Raw genomic sequence first — 15032 nt, forward strand, 5'->3', positions numbered from 1 at the left:
AAATGCAAGCATGCTAGTAGTTCTCTACTGTCAGAGATTTCATGCAGAAATTTCTGATCACCAAGACACAGCTACGATTGGCTTTTACCATTAGCTGAGCTTCCAGAACAATGCTGAAATATAACCACGAGAGTTCATTGTGATTTGAATGAATCAGGGTAACGGGCCAAAGGTTCTCTGAAATCTATCACTTCAGCAATCTTATTTCCAGGACACCTCAGTGAAGAGGTTTTCATGAGGTAGAGAATAAAACCATCCTCATATCTGACTTCTTTCCATTTATCCCCCCTCCCCCATGCCCCTACTCCCTAAATATTCAGACACAATATGCAAAGTGTTCAGACTTTTAAATATTGTATTCAGTGAAATATGGTGATCAAAACCCTACAGGATCTTGCATTTCATTTTACTGGACCTCATGAGATTCACTTAAATTAAATTATTAAGCCTGTCTAGGTCATTCTGGATGGCACCACATTCCTCAGTCATCTCAACCACATGGCTCAGATTAGCATCATGGTGAGGGGACACTCAGTCTCACTTACCCATATGACTGATCATAGAATCAACCAGGTTGGAAGAGACCTCCAAGATCATCCAGTCCAACCTATCACCCTGCCCTGTCCATGATGAAGGTATTGAATAGCCTTGGTCTCAATATAGACCCCTGAGGGGCATCATTTGTCATCTATCTCCATCTGGACATTGAGCCATTCATCATTAACCTCTAGACCCAACCATCTAACCAATTCTTTGTTCACCAAACAGTCCATCCATCAAATCCATATCTGTCCAGCTCAGAGAGAAAGATGTTGTGGATGGCTGTGTCAAAAGCCTTACAAAACTCCAGATAAATGACAGTCACTTGTCTTCCCTTGTCCACTGATATAGTCACTCCATTGTAGAAAGCCACTAGAGTGGGCAAGCAGGACTTACCCTCGGTGCAGCTATGATGGCTGTCTCAAATGACCTCCCTGTTCTCCATGTGCTTTAGCACAGTTTCCAGGAGGAAACCATTTCCAAAATCTTCCAGGGCACCAAAATTAGTCTGACAGGTGGTAATTTCCAGAGAGCTCTTTTCCACCCTCTTTTAAAGTAGGCACAATGTTTCCCTTCTTCCAGTCTCCAGGAACTTCACTTGACTGCCAAGACTTTTCAAATATCTTGAAGAGTGGCTTTGCAACTACATCTGCCAATTTCTTCAGTACTTTGGCATATATCTCATCAAGTCCTATATATTTACGCATGTTCAGGATTTTCTCTTACGGTGAGAGGGGCTTTCTACCCCTGGACCTCACCTAGTAGTCCGTCAACTGAGAAGGGATGAGAAGTGAGCTTACCAGTGAAGACTGAAGTAAGAAAGCTATTGAATAACTCAGCCTTCTCCCCATCTGTTGAGACCAGCTCTCCATTCCTGATCATTAGAGGGGATGGGTTTTCTACAACCTTCCGTTGCTGATTGTTATATCCCTACAGAAGTACTTCATGTTATTCTTGTCATCCCTTGACAGGGATGGTCCAGCTGTGCCTTGGCCTTCCTGACCTTGTCCACGATCACCTGGTGTTTTCCCTTCTTTGTCCACTTTCTTACACCTAGGAACTGATAATTCTTGTGTTCTATGGAAAGTATCCTTAATAATCTGCCTGCTCTGTTCTGCTTATCTGTCCCTGAGGGCCATTTCCCAGGGAGTCCTACTGAATATATCACTGAGGACTGGACTTTTTCTTTTTTAAAATTCAGGATCCTTGTCTGACTCATATCCCTTAATATCATGAAATTCAGCAGCATGTGACCAACGTACACCTGTCAGACTCCAATCTGGACATCTCTGATGAACTCATTCACATTCATGACCAACATGTCCTATCTCATTTTAAAATCTTCATTTAAGGGTTTCTGAGCAGATGCTGACAGTTTCACCATCAAAATATTTCATCATATTATCTTTGCTCAGTTACCAACAGAGAAGATGAGTTAGTATTTTATTGGATTTACTCAGGGAGATTTTCTTTAGAAATATAACCAAAGTAGAACTCTAAAAAACACTTAGGTAACAATTAGAAATTGAGTGAGTGTATAGAGAAGTTCAAATTGTATTCCTATCTTGTTAGTTTATAATTCATAGAGTTTCTACAATGTTGCAGTGACTAATACATTTTTATAAAAGAAAGAAGTTTGGGGTTTTTTTTCAGGCCAATATAATAGGAGATAATATATATATCCTTTACATATTATCACATGCATCAAGGATTTAGGTCATCTGTGACTTTGATCATATCAAATATTAGTGAGATTTTTCAAGACTGCCCAGTAACAAAATTCCCAAGGCTTGAATTAGAGTTATGGGACTTTGTACTCCTTAACATCTATTGTTAACATGTATCAATTTCAGTCATGTCTAGAGGAAACACTGCTGTATTTTCTGAAAAAGTAGCTTCATAACAGCATCATAAGACAGTCTGCATCTTTAAATAAAGGGAACTACCCTACTTGTCTGAAATTACTGACTTAATACATGTGTATAAAACAATTGTCCATGTTAATGTTGCTCAAGGACTCCATTATTTTGTTACAAACATCACTAGAACTTTGATATTGTTGTGGAGGGGGATTCTCTCAGTACCTATGCCTATTTTGCAGAGAGGAGAAATTAATTGGGGTGATATCATTTTATATAAAAATATAGATTTAATATTTCTGAACTCTCACCACCCCCAACCACTGTATATTAATATTAAAGGTCATACATGGTTATAAAAACAATTTAGGATAAAATATGTACAGGAATTTGTTAATTAACTAGCAAACATTCAAACTATAAACAGAGAGAGGAGTATTCCCTGTGGCTTAATGCCGTTTAGGATCTTTATGCTATCTGCCCAGCAGAGTAAGCTGAAACTCTTTCTGCTCTACGGCAGAGGCAACAGATATTTACAGAGGTATTAAAGCTTTTACTCACAACTCTTATCAGTTATTAATCACCCTCCAGGGCTGTGTCACAGCCTGTGCCTAATATCCAATTCTCCAGGCATCTCTACCCACGGACCTGGAGGCTAGAATCTTCCTGGTTTGAGGTGAGATAGGTTTTCTCTAACCTTTTTTCTCCTGACGAGGGACGATCTCTGCCTTTGGTGCTGCTGGCTTCTTCTGGATGCTGTGTCCAGGGATTCCGAGCTTGGCAGGATTTCAGGAGCAGGAGAAGGATATTGTGCTGTCTCTGGCACAGTTGTTCATGGCTAGCAGGCCGTGTGTGTGTGCAGACAATCCAGGGTCTGCTTCCTGGTTCTCTCAGTGGCAATGGCACTTACCAGGCAATGATAGGCAGCAGGCATGCAAAGTGTGCGTGGCTGCTGGGAGTCTGAGCTCCGTAGGGAAATCAGTGCAGGATCTTCTCCTGGTAGCAATAGCGTGCAGATGTGCACAGCTGGCTTAGGAGACTACAGGCTCCTTTTATATATATATATGTGTGCAGGCTTAAATGAGCTCTGCAAGAAAGGTATGTAGGCAGGTAAGCGGCGAATGAGGGTCAGAGCAGCTGAGCATCTGTGTGGCTGAGCTATGCAGGGTCTGTGTCTGCGGGCCTGAGCTGATCGCTGCAATGGGGTCCGAGCTGAGCTGCAAGTAGGGTCAGAGCACGTTGTTTGCCTGTGCACCCCTATCTGTTGACTGTGGCCTGAGATTAATGGCCTCTTTGGCCACTAGAATGACCAATCAGGATGGCCGTAAGCCAAACCTTACCATAATAGGCAGAAGCGCTTGCCTGGACTTTCCCAAATATGGGGATCACAAGGATTTGCCCCAAGGAGACATGAGTTGGGTGTGTGTGGGCTTACACAACTTGTTTACAACCAGGGGTCCTAGCAGAAAAACATGTCCAGGCAAGGCAAGGCATAAGCAAGCCTCTTTTCAGGCCTACAGGCCCTCCATGACAGATATTCATAGACAACAAATACAGACTTAAGTTTCAAAATGGATCTCCAAAATTTTCTTCCAGTAAATAAAATATTAAGTGTTAAATGTGCAGTGGCGAGACAGTCTTAGAAGACAGACTGCCGCTGTTACGTCATTATCATATATCCTTACACATTTTGACAAAGCTGTGAGACCTGAGATAAGGTAGCTGTAAAAATACAAAATAATGTTTTTAATCATGATAAATTATTTTTTAAAATATACCACAAATTTTTGTATTTTGATTGGGAAGGATTTCACTTATATCCTTTAGTCTGGATCTCCAATCAAATCAAATTATAGCTCAGCTACTTCCAAGCTATTGCCATGACAAAAAAATTTGAAAATTTACCTGACACCAGAAGACCTTCACCCATTTAATCCATAAAATGTAAGTGATTTTTCATCAAAGCTTTATGCCAACTTATAAAGTCTGAGGAGAGATTTACCACTATGTTTTATACAGCAAGCAAATTGTGGCTGCACATTAAGAATTTCTGTCAGTTATGATAGATCTGGACTACAGTCCAGCAAAGTCAGATGAAAGACTGCTACTAATTTCAGTGTGCTCTTGAGAAAAGCATTGACCCTGGAAGTAGTAGCTGTTAGTTAATTGCATTTTCTCTATAAACAGCTATGTGGCTTTCCTTGCACCAAGCTTCTGCTTTCCACTCTACTTTGCAAAAATGACAGTAATTACTCTTTAAAGATAATTTCTAAGTCACTCATATATTAGTCTGGTACAATAATTCACTACGAAGTTATTTTATTTATGAAATTTAAGATCTTGATCATTATTATGCAATTGCTTCAGGCCAGAGGCAATGTGGCTATCAATAGAAAAACACAAATAACAGGGAAGAATATTCTGTATGTATTTTTCACATTTTCAAGACCTGGAACAAAATACCACTGCAGAGTAAGCACAAGCTATCAAATCTTTCAAATCATATTACTGGAAGATTGTTTTTCAAATGAACAACTAAAAACATTTCAGCAAAAAGGAAAATACAAATTCAGTACCCTGAAGCACAGGGGACATGATTTTCACTAAATATAAATCATGAGATTCTTAGACATTAACAGCCAAATTCTGAACAGCACAATTTGTTGAAACTGTGACAGTTTATTCCAAACAATTATCTGTCCTCTTTTGCCTTCAATTTCATGGTGCTTTATTGAGGATGAAATGTGTTAGACAAACAATATTTTTGTCCTTGAAGATTATTTGATCTGAAAGGGAAGGAAAGAGGATAATGTAAGTCAAGAGAATCAGCTAGCTAGTTTGGGTCTTATTATACTTCAGGTTTGTTTAGACTAGGGTTTTTTCAATGCTAACTTTTAAATCAGTATCAATACTCCTATTTACTTCAGGATCTTGCCCAGATCTGCAGGCTGGATGTGAGACCTTGGAATGGGTTGCCCAGGAAGGTGGTTGAGGCCCTGTCCCTGGAGGTGTTTAAGGCCAGGCTGGATGGGGCTCTGGCCAGCCTGATCTAGGGTAGAGTGTCCCTGCCCATGGCAGGGGGGTTGGAATTAGATGACCCTTGTGGTCCCTTCCAACCCTGACTGATTCTATGATTCTATGAAGACATATACAGTATAAACAAAGCATGTAACAGTAGCCTGCCTGACAAGTAGCTCCTCACAGTGGGGACAAAGAAGGAATCTCCTGAACACTATGTTGGCAGTGAATAAGATAGCGTGGTGGTTTGGGTGTTACCTGCCCCCTCACACTTTGGAAGTCATCGAGACTAGACTCAGCCAGCTCTGGAAACTGAATGAAGCTTACTATTTACAGCTTAGCACAATATACAAGCAGATATTTACAGTATATACAGTTATATACACAAATATACAAGGTAAAAGGTAATATAGAAACACAACACCCCTCCCAAACACCTGAGTCCCCAGGAAGGGCTCCCAACCACCCTTCCACCTTCTCCCACCCCTCTACCTTACCCCAGACATTGCCTTGTGCCCAACAAAGAATGGAGAGTTGGCCAGGTGGGGTTAGGAATCAAGTGGACTAATCAGCGAGACAGAGGGTGAGGTTAGAGAGACATGCAGCTCAAAGCCCATGCAGTGCTTGAACTGCCTTATCTATGTTTACACTCCTGTTCTTATACATCTCAGCAAGCCTATAAGTGAAGTAGACATTACCATTGTTTCTCTTTCACAGCCTGTGATTTAATCCTTCTCACAAAAACATTCTAGCTAGCTTCAAACTAGCATAATTCACCCCTGTCTATTTCACTCATAGTATTGCTGAGAACTATTTGATCTAATCTAAAACAATATTTACACTAATGAATATCACCAGTTCACACTTCATTGCAGCTATCTCAGATGTAGGTGATTCAAAAGCTCAGAAAATAGTAAACAGTTTGTCTCCTCACAGATGAGATAAGAACAGGGACTCCCAGGTGACTTTGGATTCATGCTCACCTACTGCAGATTCTCTCATAGATTCTCTTATTGTTGAACACCAATGGTCCCTAGAGAAGAAAATTCCCAACATCTTGTATTATACACTCTGAGTTTAGACTCTCTCAACTAAAGTCAGATTTATCTGTGGAATACACTGGATTTCACCATTTTCCTGCATTACCCAGTGGATATGACTGGGACCTTCAGCAAACACCACCCCTCATATAGCTTTCTCTTTGCCCAAAAGAGAAAATACCCAGTTTTCCCTAACAGATTCTTTTCATGTACAACAGGCACTTTATCATTGTCTACTGTTTGGACCAAGTCTGATTGTGCAGGTCCTACTCTTTTTACTGAACCTCTACTATTTACTAACAAGGTTGCTTGTGCTAAATGTTTGTCCCAGTTTTTCAGAGTTCCACCCCCCATGGCTTTAAGGGTGGTTTTCAGCAAACTGTTGTAGTACTCAAGCTGGTGCATAGTAGGGTATGTGGTAGATCCACTCAATACCATGCTCTTTGGCCCAGTTTTTCACAAGATTGTTTTTTAAATGAGTGCCATTGTCTGTCTGACCCAATTCTCTCTGGAGTTCCATGTCTCCACATGATTGGTCTTTCCAAGCCAAGAATGGTGTTATGTGCAGTAGCATGTGGAACTGGATAGGTTTCCAGCCATGTGGTTCAGCGTTCTTTTTTGTCCAGCTGCGTTTCAGTTTGCCAACAAAAATCATAGCTTTACTGATTATGCTCACAATAGAAAGATAGCTTTAATATCAATTTCATCCTTGCCACTGTTAAAGAGGGGTTTGAATCTGGAATAAAAGTGAATTGTAATGAGGATAATATAAAAATTATTAAATAGTTTATTAAATATATAAGCAAATTTCCCAAAACTTATTTACAATTAACACACAGAGATTCTATTATGCAGTTCGTAAAAGTATTGTTGCAGAATGTATATTTACAGTCAGAATAAATTTAAATTATTTAGCAAAGGTTTTACAAAACTTCAGGGGCTGTAGAGTTTTTCAGCACAAACTGCCACTTAAATTTTAAACATAAACTTACATGAACTTCAGAAAAAAGAGTTACTTTACTCACTGGTCAGAGTCCCAATACTTCTAATCCAAAACTATACATAGAAGCATAAATGAGAAAAATATAGTCCCGGACACATGGTGACCTTCCCTGTGGTGATGGTGCAGTGGGGATTTGCTGCTGAGCTTGTGTAGCTTAGATTAAGCACGTTGTCTGAGAAGATCCACAGACACAAGGCAAATCCTCCACGGCTCTCAGGCGGTCATCAGAGTTGTCAGCCACCTGGGTGAAGCGGGCTCCAGGTTTGCAGGCTGGAGCAGTCAGGTTGGGTGCTGTGTATAGCAAAAGAGTTGGCCCTTGAACTGGAGTGGCGGCCTGGCAGGTGGCCAATGCCTCAACTCATACTTAGGCTGTTGCTATATTGTTGCATAGACTAGGCCAGAGTCAAATGGACTCAGGTTTGACTGAACTCAAGTGGACAGCTGTATCCCAGTGTGGGGCAAGCTGTTTCAGTCCCTCAGCTGTGGAAGACAGGTAGGGTCAGGTCCTCCCTTTGTGGGGGAGGGAAGTCCTCAGCTACACGCAATGCAAGGCACACAAGGCAAAGAGGTAGTGGATGAAACAAAGGCAGAATCATAGAATCAGCCAGGTTGGAAGAGACCACCAAGATCAGCCAGTCCAACCTAGCACCCAGCCCTGTCCAGTCAACTAGATCATGGCACTAAGCACCTCATCCAGTCTTTTCTTCAACACCTCCAGGGACGGTGCCTCCACCACCTCCCTGGGCAGCCCATTCCAATGGCAAATCACTCTCTCTAGCAAGAACTTCCTCCTAACATCCAGCCTGTACTTCCCCCAGCACAATCTGAGACTGTGTCCCCTTGTTCTATTGCTGATTGCCTGGGAGAAGAGACCAACCCCCACCTGGCTACAACCTGCCTTCAGGTAGTTGTAGATAGCAATGAGGTCACCCCTGAGCCAGCACCTCAACATGTCTCTTGAATTGAAAAGGCCGTAACTGAACATAGTACTCAAAGTGTGGTCAGACGAGTGCTGAGCACAGGGGAAGAATAACCTCCCTCGTCCTACTGGCCACACTGTTCCTGATACAGGCCAGAAGCAGCAAACAAACAAGTTTGCTAGGGTTTTAAGCATTTTGACTTAAGCATTAAGTGTCTTTGACCAATAAAAACAGATAAAAAAAACCCTAGAACCAATCCAAAGTTACTTCACCAAAAAAGAGAGGTGCACATGCCTAGCATCTGTAACCTATGTTTAACAAAGACAAAGCAGGCTGATTCTATGATTCTATGCAAAATAAGGCCAAATAGGGTGTCTGTGATAGACTGAGAGGTGCCAAGGCTTAGTCTGCTTTCTTGCATTTCTTCCACCCGGGAAGAAGGAGCAGGGAGGGAGGGCAAGGTGCGTATTCAGGTAGGTGTTTAGGATATGTCTTGGTTATGTATTGTATGTATAATTTGGACCTTCCACCACAATCATGTTACAGGTTGTTGTGGAGGGTCTGTAGACTCAAAAGCAGGCACATTTATGCCTTGCTCTGCCTGGACATGTCTCTCTGCCTGCACCATATTAAATAAGCACAGAGTGGCACAACAGACCTGGTGCCATAAAGTCTGGCCTGCCCAGGGCACCTGATTGTGTAAGCCCACACACACCCAGCTTGTGCCTCCCTAGTACTAGGCCCATGTGATTACCATATTTGGAAAGTCAAGGCTTGCGACTTTTGCCTAGGATGGCAAGGTTCGTCTGACTGCCAACCTGATTGGTCATTCTAGTGGCCAATGGGCATTAATTCTTGGCCCACATTTAATAAATAGGGGTACACAGGCTCACGTGCTTGCTCCCCCACATTGCTTGCTTGCCTGCCTGCATATATACTTGCAGAGCTCACTTATGCCTGCCTTTATACGATTATCTGGTGTGCGCCATTGCCACAAGTTGCCAGGAGGAGACCCACTTGTCTGCACACAATCGGCCTGAGTAGCCAGCTTTAGACCATGCTGAGACATCACAGCATCCTGCCTCTGCACCTGAGATCCTGCCTACTTATCTCTGGAGAGAGCATCCAGAAGAATCCAGCAGCATAAGGTCAGAGACTGTCTTTTCTCCTGAAACTGGAGGATTCCAGCCTCAAAGTCCACAGGCAGAGACCCTGACGAATTGGACACTAGGCATAGGCTGACGTAGTTCTGGAGGGCGATTATTGATTAATCAGAATTGTGAGTAAATACTCTAATGCATCTGTGATTTCTATTACCTCTGCCATAAAGCAGAAAAACACCTTTCAGCCCACCCTTGCTGGGCAAGTAGTATATGACCCCAAGAGGCATTAAGCCACGGGGAAAACTCTCTCTGTTAATAGTTTGAATATATGCTAGTTGTTATAATAGTTAATGTTTGATATATATTCCCATAATGTCTTCATAACTGTGTAGAACAAATATTAATATTAAAGCTCAGTGGTTGGGGGTGGCGAGAGTTGAAATATTGAAGTTAATAAATATTTATATATTTTATAAAATATCCTCTCGCATCAATTAATTTCTCCCCTCCGCCACAACCAGCGTAGGTGGCAGAATACCCCTCCATGACACAGGTGAGATCACGATGTCTGCCCGCCTCAGAGCCCCCCAGGACTCTTCCTGAAACCATCCAGAAAAATTAACATTATCCTACAGTCTCTAGATCTGTCATATATCTTTGTTCCTTCATTCTTGGGCAAAGAAATTCAGATTTCTTCAACAGTCACAAGTGAAAATTATGACCCCAGGCTCACTGCATGCACCGCTCTGAAAATTCAGAAGGAAAAAAATCATCACTCATTCTGCTTTCTACGAGCTCTACCCAAAGTTGCACCTTTTTCAGTCAACTGTTTCTTTGAAATACTGCTCTCATATCTTACATTAATCTTAAAGAGGCAATGGTGATGTGTGTTATTTTTGAGCTATTTCAAACTCTTCGCAAGTGCTACTTACTTTCATTATACGCCTATTTGCAACACTCTTCCAAGTCTCACTCATCCCTCCATAAGCAGTAATTTGTCACCTCTATTGCATCATTTTGAAATTGTAAATCTCTCTCTAAGTGCTGGACTGTGTTTGGTGAAAGTAATAAAGGCTCCAATTACCTACATAAGTTTTCCTGCTGAAGGTGAACTCTTGAACTACATAGACTCAATTTTCTGCACTTTTATTTGCAGAAGCCACTGCAGTGCAGTTTTGTCTTTCAGCCACACTTAAGCACATTGATACCATTCCAGAATAAGAAACATGAGGGAATATGGAGAATATGTTCACAAATTCATTAAATACATTTAATGTATTTAATGTGGCTAAAACTTTGATTTTGTTGACTGGAATAGAATTTAGCTTATTTAATCTACTATAAACTGTTTATAGTCTTTGTAAGACTAATTCTTAAAAGCTAGAACTTTAAGAAAATGAGTAAGAATTAGTTAAAAATTTATTTGACTTGATTTAATAGCTTGTTTGGTTGTTGTTGTTGTGTATTTTTAAATAGGACTATACAAAACTTCTAAGAAATGCTTTCCCTCACTTGAATTTAAAGTTGTTCCAGGTTTCAAATATTCTCCAAATGAGAAAATTATTGCCCATAAAACAGATGGCTGCTAAATGCTAGTTTTAATTTTAATTAGTCTGGATTTCTCAAAGTAGAATACAGTGCAATATCTACATGATTTTCTGGGAAAAAAAAAGAAATAAGGTTGCTTTATATATGAAATGCATCTAAGTGTGGAGATTTCAAAATCTGACACAACAAAGGGAAGACACAAAGGGATGAAACATTCTAAGGAGTGTATAGCTATCTCATGTATAATCTAAATCATGCAATACCAGTCTTCATATTTCTGTTCTTTCATAGTGGTGTTTGCAGCTCTGTAAGGCTGCACAAAGCAGAGTTTCATAGCCAATGGTTTGACTCCAGTTCTTTAAAAGAAAAAAAAAAAGGAAGAGAATATGGTCTAAGAGAATATATAATATAACTAACTTGGAATGACTACTGTTTCTTTTAACAATAAGTACTACTATTCTGGTGTTCTAGTAGACAACCCTACAAAAGATCAACCTATGCAAAGGAACCAGTTCCTCATTGTAAATTGCCAAACTCTCTCAGGCTCACTGTAATTCAATGTGTTATTGAAACCAGTGGAGCTATATTGATTTGTATTATCTGTGACTGGCACACTGTCTTTACTGTTAAAGCAGATTAATTTTTTAACAGGCCACTGAAGTTTCAATGTTTATTTTTCCACATAAAAATTGTAGTTGGAAGTGATTCACTAAATCCTGAAGTTTGTGCAGCTAGGAGACTTATATGCTGTGTATGTTTATGTGCTTTTACAACTTAAGTGATAAATACCAATAACATCACCTTGTATCTGCTTCAGTGCACATGTTAATCTGAGTGAAAGATTTCCAGCAATAAATTTCCCATTGATTGCTCTTCTAATTATAACCAGATTTTTTTTTTTTTTTAATGCTTTACATCAGGTAGTGCTGGTTTTGTTTGTTGCCACCTCATTTCACAATTTATGCATTCGTATTCTTGTGTATCCATATGTTCTGTTAAACTGCAGCATCATTTCCTGAAATCTGAGTAAGTGCTGTTATTCCTGCAGCTCTCAATGCTTTGAGACAGTAGTTTTTACCAATTATTGCTTAGTAATGATAGGGAAAAAATAACATAATAGGCTATTTTTATTGATGTGAGGTCTTTTCCCTCTACATTTCCGAAGAGAAGTATTAACTGAACTTAACTCATCTATAGGTTAATGTTGCTTGGCACAGTTAGGATGCATCACTTAAAATTAGAAGAAACAGCCTAAATCTCAAAATGTAATATGCTTATTCAATTGTACAGAACTGAAGAAGCCTGCAGCAACTGAAGAAGTACGAAGACGTGGTTTACCTGAATAGATAACCATGTTCCACTATATATTCTCTATGAGCACAGTTAGTAAGAATGTGTTTCCTGGAACTGACCTTTGATGAGTCTTTAAGGTACTGTTTCACAGGAATAAAAATAATTAAGCTGTATCATTATAGTCATATGTCTTTTCATGTGTTCAGGAATGGAACTTATGAATAAATGCTGTGTTCTCAAACTCTAAACAAACAGATATGTGTATTTCTGTGTCAGAATTTCTGCTTACTTTGAAAATATATGGGAAAAAAAAATCGTTATCAGTAGGCTGAGCATTTCATCTGAGCATTATCTTCTATTCCAGATCCAGCCTTAGTCCAAAGAGAAACTGACATTGATCAACTGGTCCTATACAGAATTCACTGCCTTGAAAACTTAATTTTCACAACTTTCCTAGTACTCAAAGAGTCAGGAAAGGGGACCAAACTCTGACAGAGATGTTTTCAGAAGCCACTACACCTAAGAACTGAGCACATAAAGAAGTTGGAAGAGACCATGGTTGGAGATTCCTTCCTGCAGGTAGTAGGGTCAATACCTGCTGATGTAACATGTTGTCACAGGTGATTTGTCGATTGTCAGGTATTCAGATATGGGATGCTGGAGATATACTCTCAAGGTTTATCTGGACCTCAGATTTCTATCCCTTGTTAGCCATCTGCATGGACAACAAAGGCGTTGTCAAGGGACACGCGGACTAAATAAAAAGTCACTACAAAATGTTGGAGGCAAATATGACTTCCAGAGGTAAGATGTGACAGCTACCTGTGGATGCCTGAATAGTTCTCACCTACGTGACATCAGTGAAAAAGGATAATCTTTAGTAGAAAGGAGGACAACTTTTAAATTAATAACTGGATGGAGGGATGGTGTTTCATGTAGTACTTGGGCTTTTTTGATCATGAGACTCTCTCTACAGAACTAAAACCCTTATCACCAGATGGGATCTGCCTGACAAAGTGGAGTAAGAGCATCTTAGTCAACAAGCATGGTAGCCTGGCAATGAAGAGTTTTAAATTATGTACCAGGAAGGCCAATGATAACAGTTTGCAATTAAAGAAGCAGAAGTTATGGATAATACTCACAGAGGGTGAGAGTAAAGCAGTTTTTTAAAAGGATGAAAGACATTGAAAGAAGACTCACCTCAATTACTTGTTCATAAACACAACCTTGACAATTACCAAGAGAAGCTGGAGATCCACATGTGGTCACAAAGCTATGCCACCACTAGAATTATTGAGACGCACTGTAATCTCTGATGGTGGGATACAGGCTGCTCAGAAAAGGCAGGTGTGGATGACATGGAGGAGAGGATTGCCTTTTATGCAAAGTAAGAGTTCAAATCTATGTTTTTTATTTGGATAGATTACAGATTATGCAGAATTTTGGGACTCAGGTGCAGGTCAATAATGGTGACATGATTGTAGGATTGTATGTATCCATGCAAGGTGAAAAATTGAGCAAAGCCTTCTTCAACCCACTGAAGAAAATCTCAGATTCAAAAGTCCTTGCTATCCTGTGAGACTTTAACCTCCCTTACACCTCATGGCAAGACAATATGGCCAAGAAAAAATAATATAATATTTCTGGATATCAAGATAAAGGAAAGAGGTACTTGATGGACCAACCAGTGCAGGCACACATTTCCAGCCATTATTCACTAATCAGGTAGAACTGGTTGTGGATGTGTTAACCAATGCTTGTAGTAACCATGAAACAGTGGAGCTTGCAGTTCTGATGGAGAGAGAAATTGGAGCCAGCAGAGTATAGACCCTGGATTTGAGGAAAGCAGACTTTGGATTATTCACAGAACTGATGTCGTAAGTCCCACTGAAAGCAGCACTGACAGAAGAAGTCATTCTGTCAGCTCTTGAGGATAACATACTCAGCCACAGGAAACATTCCTTTTCACAAAAAATAAATCGGAACTTTAAGAGACAGGTGTGACAAAGCAGGAAACTTGCAAGAACTGTGATATAAAAAGGAATGTGTATGGGATGTGGAAACACGGAGTGGCAACAAAAAAAAACGTGAATATAGGCACTGCCTAGGCATGCCAAGATGGTTTTAGCTTGAAAGCTTGCAAGTGACCTCAAGAATAAGAGGAAGAACTTCTACTCTCACATTATCAGTAATAAGTTGAACAAGGAAATTGTGTTCATGCTCTGATGGGTAACGTGCTTGGTACCACGAGACCTGTCCTGGAACTTGTACAGCTTAATATGTCTACCAGTGACCCAGATGACATCACAGAGGGTAAGCACGTGAAATTTATGAGTGATGCCAAAGGCAGGACAGGCACCACAATGGAGAACCATGCTGCAGTCCAGTGGGACCGGGACTAGGGGAGGATAAGACTGACAAGATGCCGTAAAATTTACCATGAGTGAGCCCATACCCCACCCTGAAAAGGCAAAGCTTTGCAAGAGTGCAGGCTGGGGAGACCAGTGACAGGGAGCAGCTCTGGATTATGGCTACAGGTATTCTTTCTGCCCAGAGTTTATAAGGTGCCCACATCCAAACAAGTTCAGTGGTGGCCACCAAGATGGTGGAGTTAAAGTCCTTGGTCTACAAGGAGAAGCTGCAGGACTGGATCTTTTTCATCTAGGAGAAAGTATGGCCTTGAGGGCAATCAACATCACCTTATATGC

Source organism: Pogoniulus pusillus, chromosome Z, assembly GCF_015220805.1.
Source record: "Pogoniulus pusillus isolate bPogPus1 chromosome Z, bPogPus1.pri, whole genome shotgun sequence".
Classification (NCBI taxonomy): domain Eukaryota; kingdom Metazoa; phylum Chordata; class Aves; order Piciformes; family Lybiidae; genus Pogoniulus; species Pogoniulus pusillus.